Raw genomic sequence first — 8,599 nt, forward strand, 5'->3', positions numbered from 1 at the left:
ATATATATATATACTATATATATATATTTATATATATATATATAATATATATAATATAAATGAATCAGGAAAAATTGGAATGTGATGAATATATAAAATACGGGCAAAAGCCACGAAGGAAAGTGAAACAATGGAGTACAGCTGCAAGGCCTTTCGACTCTCGTCCTTTACTTATTAAAGGATGAAGAGTCAAAAGTCCTTGCAGCTGTACTCCATTGTTTCACTTTCCTTCGTGGCTTTTACCTTTATATATAATATAGTGAGCGTGCGTGCATGCGTGTGTATCAGGTCCCTTCTAATTCCTTACTTCCAAACTTCCCAACTTTTTATTATTGGTGTCTTACCTTCCTCTTTTAATAACTGTCAACTCATTTTCCTCTTCTCTGGTTTTTTAGCTGTTTATTATTTTTTACCCTTATGTTTCCTCATCCACAGTATTTTTGCTACTCAACGCTATGTTATTCAAGTCTCCATTTCTGGACAAATGATTATTTTTTTTCAACTTTACATTCACCATCCAGCGGACGACCGAAAAGCGCAGAAAAATTACCAAACGTTGTTTGATTACATGTACATCTAACAGGGAAAATCCCTAACGAGGTCAAATGATACTCGTTTATACAAAATGAAACAGAACATCTAATTGGTAACATAACCTACCATTGTTCCGTTGAATGCCATCTCTGGAGTTGGTTGAAAGTCGGTTTCAAACTAGGCTAAGGTAAACTCTCGTGGTTACAAAAATATACTTTTTATTTCTCAAAATTAGCTAACATGAAAATGGAATAAAATTAATTAAACCTGACTCAAAAAGAAACGTTAAACTATCATATTCCTCTCAAAATCATATTTAAGTAAGTACCCCCTTTACCCCTAAGTGTCCAAACATTCATAGTTTATTAATAGTCAAAATCAGTCAGAGAAAAACCCATACGTCCATCCGAAATAAAGAGACCATAATTATGACACCATAAAAACATTAAAGTTCGTCAATAAGGAACGTGTGCCGCGCCTCACTTCCCTTTCTCTAGACTCAAGTAATTGTCACTTCAAATGTTAACTTTTCAAAGTTTCTCGTTACCTTGTCCGACGGATCTGCAACCCCTCTTCCAGCACCTTTTCTGTGGCGTGTTCCACACACTATCAACCAAAATCAGTGAGTTCCCATTAGCAACTTTTACCTCAGGTTATATGCCATTTTCTGTTCATTACGAACACACACACACACTCACCGATTGGCGCACAAGAGGCATGCACGCTACATACATGAAACTCGTGATCTTCGAAGCATGTACTGACCCCAAAGGTGCACTGGTAAGCTGCCCTGTTTGTTTTTTTCATTTCAGCATCTTCGAGGAATCCAGCGTTTTGCATCTGTCTCTAACCGGCAAGAGCTAAGGTTATTAACCCGATTATTTAATATTATAGACTGTTGTTGGAGCCTTTAATATATATATATATATATATATATATATATATATATATATATATATATCTGTCACATAGACAGCAAAATTTGACTTAAATTCAGTGGTCGAAGTCGCTGTATGTCTTCTTTTTCTCTCTCTCTCAACCCGGCAGCGGTTCGAATACCGCCAGTGTAATTACTAATCACTTATAATTGCCGCTGGGTGTAAGTTATTGCCGAAGTATAGTGAACGGAATGTTGGAAGAAATGTGTGGTTCAATCTTTGTGTATATTAATATGTATATATACTATGTATATACACACATATATACCTATATATAAATAAATAAATAAATAAATAAATAAATATAAATATAATATATATATATATATATATATATATATTATATATGTTTTCTAAGTGTACTTGTATTCTTAGAAATTTGGAAAACCGTTATTCCAAGCTGCGTGATATAATCTATATCTCTAATTTAGCATACCTTCTTCATTTACTTATTCATCACTCTAAAGGAAAAGACGCAATAAAAACTAATACAACAGCCTTAAATTTCACAGTCCTTAACAAAACAAGGAACAAAATCATTCCAATAAAGTCACTTCGATTTGCTATAACAAATAAATACCTCCATAAATGATCCTGTAAAAACCACCATACTGTACATGCTCATAAAAGGAGCAGTTTGGATGTGATAACATCAACTATATATAAATATATCCTATAGTATATAAATACATAGGCCTATTAGCAAGTATTTATCTTTATAAAGGCTAATGCCATACTACAGATGCTCAGTAAATGGACCAGTTTGGATATGACAACATCAACCGTATTTATATACCATATCATATAAATACATAAGCCTATCAACAATTGTTTGCTTTTATGTAGACTAATACCATACTGCAAGTGCTCATTAAATAAATCAGTTTGGATATCAAATATTTATCTTTATAACAGGCTAATGTGGACTTTTCATCAAGCTGGTAGCTGCGCAAGTATTTTTTTTTTCAAGTTTACCCAAACCTAGCAGCAGCGGCAGGAAAGTGAAAACGCCCGACAATGTATTCGTCATTCTCCATGCTAATGATCGGCGTCTTTGCTCGTACAGCTAGCTGGCAGCATGGGGTATCAAAGACAATATAGTTGATAACCAGTATACTTAGAGGTATACAAGACTGAATGAATTGGTCCTTATACCATTTTCTATGTAAAACATCAGTGCTCTGATTTAGGATAAACTAAGTCTGTAGCATGTTAGCAAGTTATTTTTTTAACATAAACTAAGTTAATAGCATATAATCAAGAACATTTTTATGGCTTAAATCCACTGAAAGTGCGCATTTGTCCTTTTAAGCACAACGCTCTAGATAGTTAATTCATTTACGAAATGGATAATATCCACATCATCTATTATATGCATATTAACAGCGAAAAAAATGCCTATTTAAAGCAGCAAATGATTATGACTGAGTGACAACATACGCATTTCTTGGTGTCAACATTACAGGCAAGGCATCACAAGATGCTGGAAAATAAAAATCGTCCGCGGAAGCTCAACGAGACGTATTTAGTATTAGCCCCTCGGGGATCAATGATAGAGTTTATTGATATAATTTGTCTGTATGTATGGTGCTTTTACGTTGCATGGAACCAGTGGTTATTCAGCAACGAGACCAACGGCTTTACGTGACTTCCGAACCACGCCGAGAGTGAACTTCTATCACCAGAAATACACATCTCTCACTCCTCAATGGAATGGCTTAGAATCGAACCCGCGACCACCGAGGTGGGACACCAACACCATACCAACCACGCCACTGAGGCGTTGATGTAATTTGTAGTCCACACAATATAGGAATGGGTGCATATAAGCCTTTGATCGTAGAGGGGGCTAGTATTAAACACGGAGTCCCATTGAGCTCCCCCCATGTTTAGTACTATAACACTCCGGTGGTGGAGGAGCGTTGATAACAAGCCAAAGGAGCACCGCCTAATTCAATTTTTGGCGTTGCTTATTCCTCCGGAGATAAAAGTCCGCTCCCATTTAGTAGATATCCGTGGACCCACTATTCTCTTTATTAAGCAAGGTCAATTGTTCTACATACATATGGCTCGTCGCAATACTCGCCCCCCCCCCCACCCTCACTCAAGTGAGGCGTAAACACATTGACAAGGCAGTACATGTTCAATTTATTTTACCCTGAAGTTTAAGGCGAGGTCTCAGCCGACAACCTGTTCTGTCAGCCTCAAGTCGTTATAAGTCTTCTTCTTCTTTGCCTTCAGCTTTTCCCATTTCTATACGGGGTCGCTGTTTCTAGTCAGCCTTCTCCATCTTCCTCTGTTCTGTGCATCTTGTTCTCTTACAATCTTTTCCTTCATGTCATTCAATAATTTATCTTTCCACCTGAACTTTGGCCTTCCCCTCCCTCTTCTGCCTTCCACCTCCATGTCCGTAACCTTCTAACATACGTATTCATCTTCTCTCCTCGTGACATGAACAAACCATTTCAGTCTTTATAAGTTAAGTATATCTTAGTTTTACCAGACCACTGAGCTGATTAACAGCTCTCCTAGGGCTGGCCCGAAGGATTAGATATTTTTACGTCGCTAGGAACCAATTGGTCACCTAGCAACGGGACCTACAGCTTATTGTGGGCTCCGAACCACACTATATCGAGAAATTAATTTTCATCACCAGAAATAAATTCCTCTGATTCCGCGTTGGCCGAGCTTCGGACCACCGGATTGGCAGCAGAGCGCGAAAACCACTCGTCCTGCGAGGAACTATTTCAATCATTATACGTCTAGTAGTTTTAAATAAGGCAATATGAATCGTAAACATAATTTTATGTTTTTCAACTGATATTCGAGTCTCTCCAAAAAGAAATGTGCTAAAAAGTAAAGCTTATTTTCTTTTTACTTTTAGTGCTCTCTTTATGAAAATCTTGAATATCTATAATTTTCACTCAGAGGTAAAACAACCGCATCATTTGACAATTTACGATATATATAGTTACGAGTAACAACATTTCAAATCAAATCCTGTACATCTCACCAATTGAGAAACAATTATAAATAATCTGATTGTATACGAAAAAGTCTCGGCGAGAAGCTTTGACCATCTGCGATGCGAAAAAGCTTATTATTACCTAGGGAACGCTTAGGCCTACGTCACGTTCCTCTGCTATGATTAAGAATTGATTCAAGACCGTAGACACTACAAACTATATTATTCACAAATTTGTTACTTTGAGAATCATTTGATTCAATTTAGTTCTCAAACATTCCCTTTCCCATATAATTTTCCATTAACCTCAAGTTCAGTAACAGTCGTACATGGCTCTAATCCATCTTCAGCACGCATGCTAAAGTAGTCTAGTATAGTTGTGATATATTTAAGCTATTTTTACTTCGTTTCCATTCATAAACTGTCATCAGCTGGGAGAAGTTATTCGACGAAACTATGAACTCCAAATGACAAATGGCGCCCATCTGATGGTCCAAATGCAGTGGATCAACGAGGTAATTAAGGAATGTGTAGATTAGGTAGAAGAATGAATCACTTCATAAAATAATGAGGCGTCAGTGAAGAACAAGACACTGGTTACTATCTTAATTTATGATTTAAATGCAGAATCGCAGATGGAACTTCATGCAACACATACATACATGTATGCACGCACACACACACACATTATATAAGATGAGGTGTCGGTGGAAAACAAGACACTGGACACCATCTTACTCATAATTTAAATGCAGATTCGCAGATAGACCTTCATTAAATACATACATGCATACACACACACACACTATATATATATATATATATATATATATTATATATATATATATATATATATATATATATATATATATGTGTGTGTGTGTGTGTGTGTGTATGTATGTACGTATATGTATATAGAAGAAACCTCGGGTTTTTAAGAGAAAATTCAACACTTTTACAGGAGAAAACACAAGATCAGGTGACAAGGCCATTGTCAATTGTATAACTTGGTCCTAGGCCTACACAACTTCAGGTTGATACCGCAAAACTACAAATTTCGAGAAAAATACTTAGCTTTTATACATCCTGGTTGTGCTGAACGGGAAACAAGTGTAATTTACACGAATAAACCCACAATAGAACTTGGATTCACCAATGAAATCGGAAAAAAACGTAGTACAACACGTTTCTTCTTTTTAAACAATAAAAAAAACCAAACACGATATTTGATGAACGGGAGACTCACCAATTCAATTACGGTCTCAGATGTGTTGAAGTCCAATTTTGAAGTTTACAGTAAAATTCTTTTTAAGTCAGGGATTTGAGAATTCTACGTACACCACCAGGAACCACGCAGCTGGACGGAGACCGACCTTCACACTGCAACTGTCCGTTAAGTACTGAGTCGCTGACGCTGAGAAGTGAGATGAGACTAGCTCCTCTTGTAGTGACAGACGTGAGCAGTACCGTGAGAGGCGTTCCAAATCTTGCTCGTCGGCGGTTTAAAAAGTAAAAACCATTCAACTCGCCCTTCATTTTCCTTCAGTTTTCCATTTGTTTGTTCGTTCTGCCTCAATGTACGTTACGACTTTCCCTTATAGAAATATTGATCACGCTGTCTTTGTTTACACCCTCCGAAAACGTTCCGGTTGTTCATTGTTTGTATCTGTTTGCTAGCGACTAAAGCGAAAAATTACGAGTTAATTTTAACGAAAAACCCATCGAACGTCGGGATCTTTGCTCGCAACAAGTGATTGCACATGAGGAGAGATTCAGATTAGGACTTAAGAACCTGTAAGGAGGTTGGGGCGAGGGCGGGGGAACATGTAGATTGTAGAGGGAGGCGATATGAAGTCTCGGCTAAGTCTTGTTATGATAAGTTCTAAACATTTTTCACGCGACTGTTTCCCCAACTCCAGCGAAATTTGTATAGGATAAACAGTTTTTCTTTAACACTGACGATGGGCAAGCGTGAGACTTGGAAGAAATAGTCACTAAAAATTAGTTCATCCCAAGAAGGGTGATACGGAAAACAAATACAAATATATATATATATATATATATATATATATATATATATATATATATATATATATATGTATATATATATATAATTGCTTGAAAGAATTACACCGAAAATAAATTGAATTCTTTCACTTTTTCGTTGAGTTTAAGAAGAATGTTTTACACGGGAGTTCGTGGGCGTTCTGTAGGACGTATGAGAACAAATGAAGACAAGCATATAACGAAAATATTAGAAATTAATAGTAAGCAGATGATATAAGATGCAATCTCTAAGAGTAATGATCAGCTGCGTTTTCTGTACAGCGTATAATGATGTATGAAACACTCAACTGCGGCCCGTGAAACTTTCGGCCACGGCTAACTTTGACTTTAAATCAAATCAAAACTACTAAGGCTAGACGGCTGCAATTTGGTGCGTTTGATGATTAGAGGGCGGATGGTCGACGTAACAATTTGCAGCCCTCTAGCCTCAGTAGTTTTAAAGATCTGAGGGCGGACGGACAGACAAAGCCATCTCAATAGTTTTCTTTTACAGAAAACTAGAAAAACTGAAACTTATGAAAAACGAAAACATAGAGTAAAAGGTATAATTAATGAACGAATAAAAATTAACAAATTTATTACCATAAAATAACTAAATAATGTGAATAAATGATAATAAATATAATTGAATAAAGTACAGATAAAAGAATGTCACGAATAAAGGAATAACCACGTCATCATGAAATAAATAAAAATAGATAAATCGAAAATAAATAAATATGAATAAATCAGTAAATGAATATACTATGAATAAGTAAATGTATAAACGACGATAATGTGAATTTAACAACAAGGCGTGATCCGACCTGCAGCTTACTCGAAGTGCATGCAAGATATTCCAATCAAGCAAAAGTTGTAAACGTCATATTCCTAATTTAACGTGAAATGGTCTTTTTAATTAATACTCATACAAACTACTACTCATACAACAACAAGGATCAAATAAAAAGGACACAAATTAAACACGTTCGTATATTCTCAGTTGTAAGTGGATTCACAAACTAACCAACTGAACAAAAACAGCCTAAATTCAGAACACCAAATAAATTAAGACGTCAAATGGCGTCTTGTTTCACCAACGAAAATCAAATTAAATATGTTTTATCTTATTAAAAATTATTGTTCAGCACTGTTTAACACGCACATTATCAATATTTTGCATTTTTATTCTAATAAATAAATCATAAACATCCTATCCTAAAATTCCCGTATCTTTAACTCAACGCAAAACACCTTTTTGAGACCTTTTTCGGCTCTTTCATAGACCTTTCCTAACCCCCAACAAGAACAAGAACGGCAAAAACAGAAGCAACAACAACGAAGTAGTTTGTAGATTTACTCCCGAGTAAGCGATAAATGAGATTGATTAATAAATATAGATTAACATATATATATATATAATATATATATATATATATATATATATATATATATATATATGTATAATATATATATGTATATATATACACACACACACACACACATATATATATATATATATATATATATATTCGTTATATATATATTATTATATATATATATATATATATATATATATATATATATCTTAACCCCCCTTTTTCTTAAACTACACAAATTAGAAACCCTTACCTGTCGTCAATGGTGCCTTCTGTCTGCAACCATGTCGTTAGGCTATTAAGATCTGGTAAGTATAAAAATATACGATTCATTACCCAAACAGTTGAATATAAAATAGAACCAAAAGATTAACAAGTCATAATGACAGAAAACCCAAATCTGCACATAAAGAAACCAGTAAGTTAACATTCTACCCTCCTGACTAAGAATTCACTCCCAGACCCAAAATGTCAATAAGTTCATCATATTAGTCAGGCTAGAGAATCCCGTCTCTAAATTAGCCATGGAATAGGACCCATCTGTAATAAAGATAATAATGGGTAAAAGATACACTTCACATATCACTCTTTTCAAAGTATCTAAGTAAAGAAATTATTTCACACTTCTCTCTCTTTTCAAAGGTAACGGTTTTCTAAGTCTTACAAAATATATCATACCTTTACGATGGGGCTTTCTCTCCCGACACTCGGCGTGTACCACCTGACCTCTTTGTGCT

The 8,599-nt window shown here is 35.2% G+C and overlaps 1 protein-coding gene across 5 annotated transcripts in view; it reads right to left on the minus strand.

The window, feature by feature from the left end:
* Window positions 1–5,842, minus strand: part of LOC135223769 (CD151 antigen-like) — a 144,492-nt gene extending 138,650 nt beyond the window's left edge. For all 5 annotated transcript variants that reach the window (XR_010316581.1, XR_010316583.1, XR_010316582.1 and 2 more), the window contains exon 1: window positions 5,684–5,842. The gene's annotated coding sequence lies outside the window, so the exon portion shown is untranslated. The remainder of the gene's footprint in view (window positions 1–5,683) is intronic.
* Between the last annotated feature and the right edge of the window lie 2,757 nt (window positions 5,843–8,599).

The sequence above is a fragment of the Macrobrachium nipponense genome, chromosome 10 (assembly GCF_015104395.2).
Source record: "Macrobrachium nipponense isolate FS-2020 chromosome 10, ASM1510439v2, whole genome shotgun sequence".
NCBI lineage: Eukaryota > Metazoa > Arthropoda > Malacostraca > Decapoda > Palaemonidae > Macrobrachium > Macrobrachium nipponense.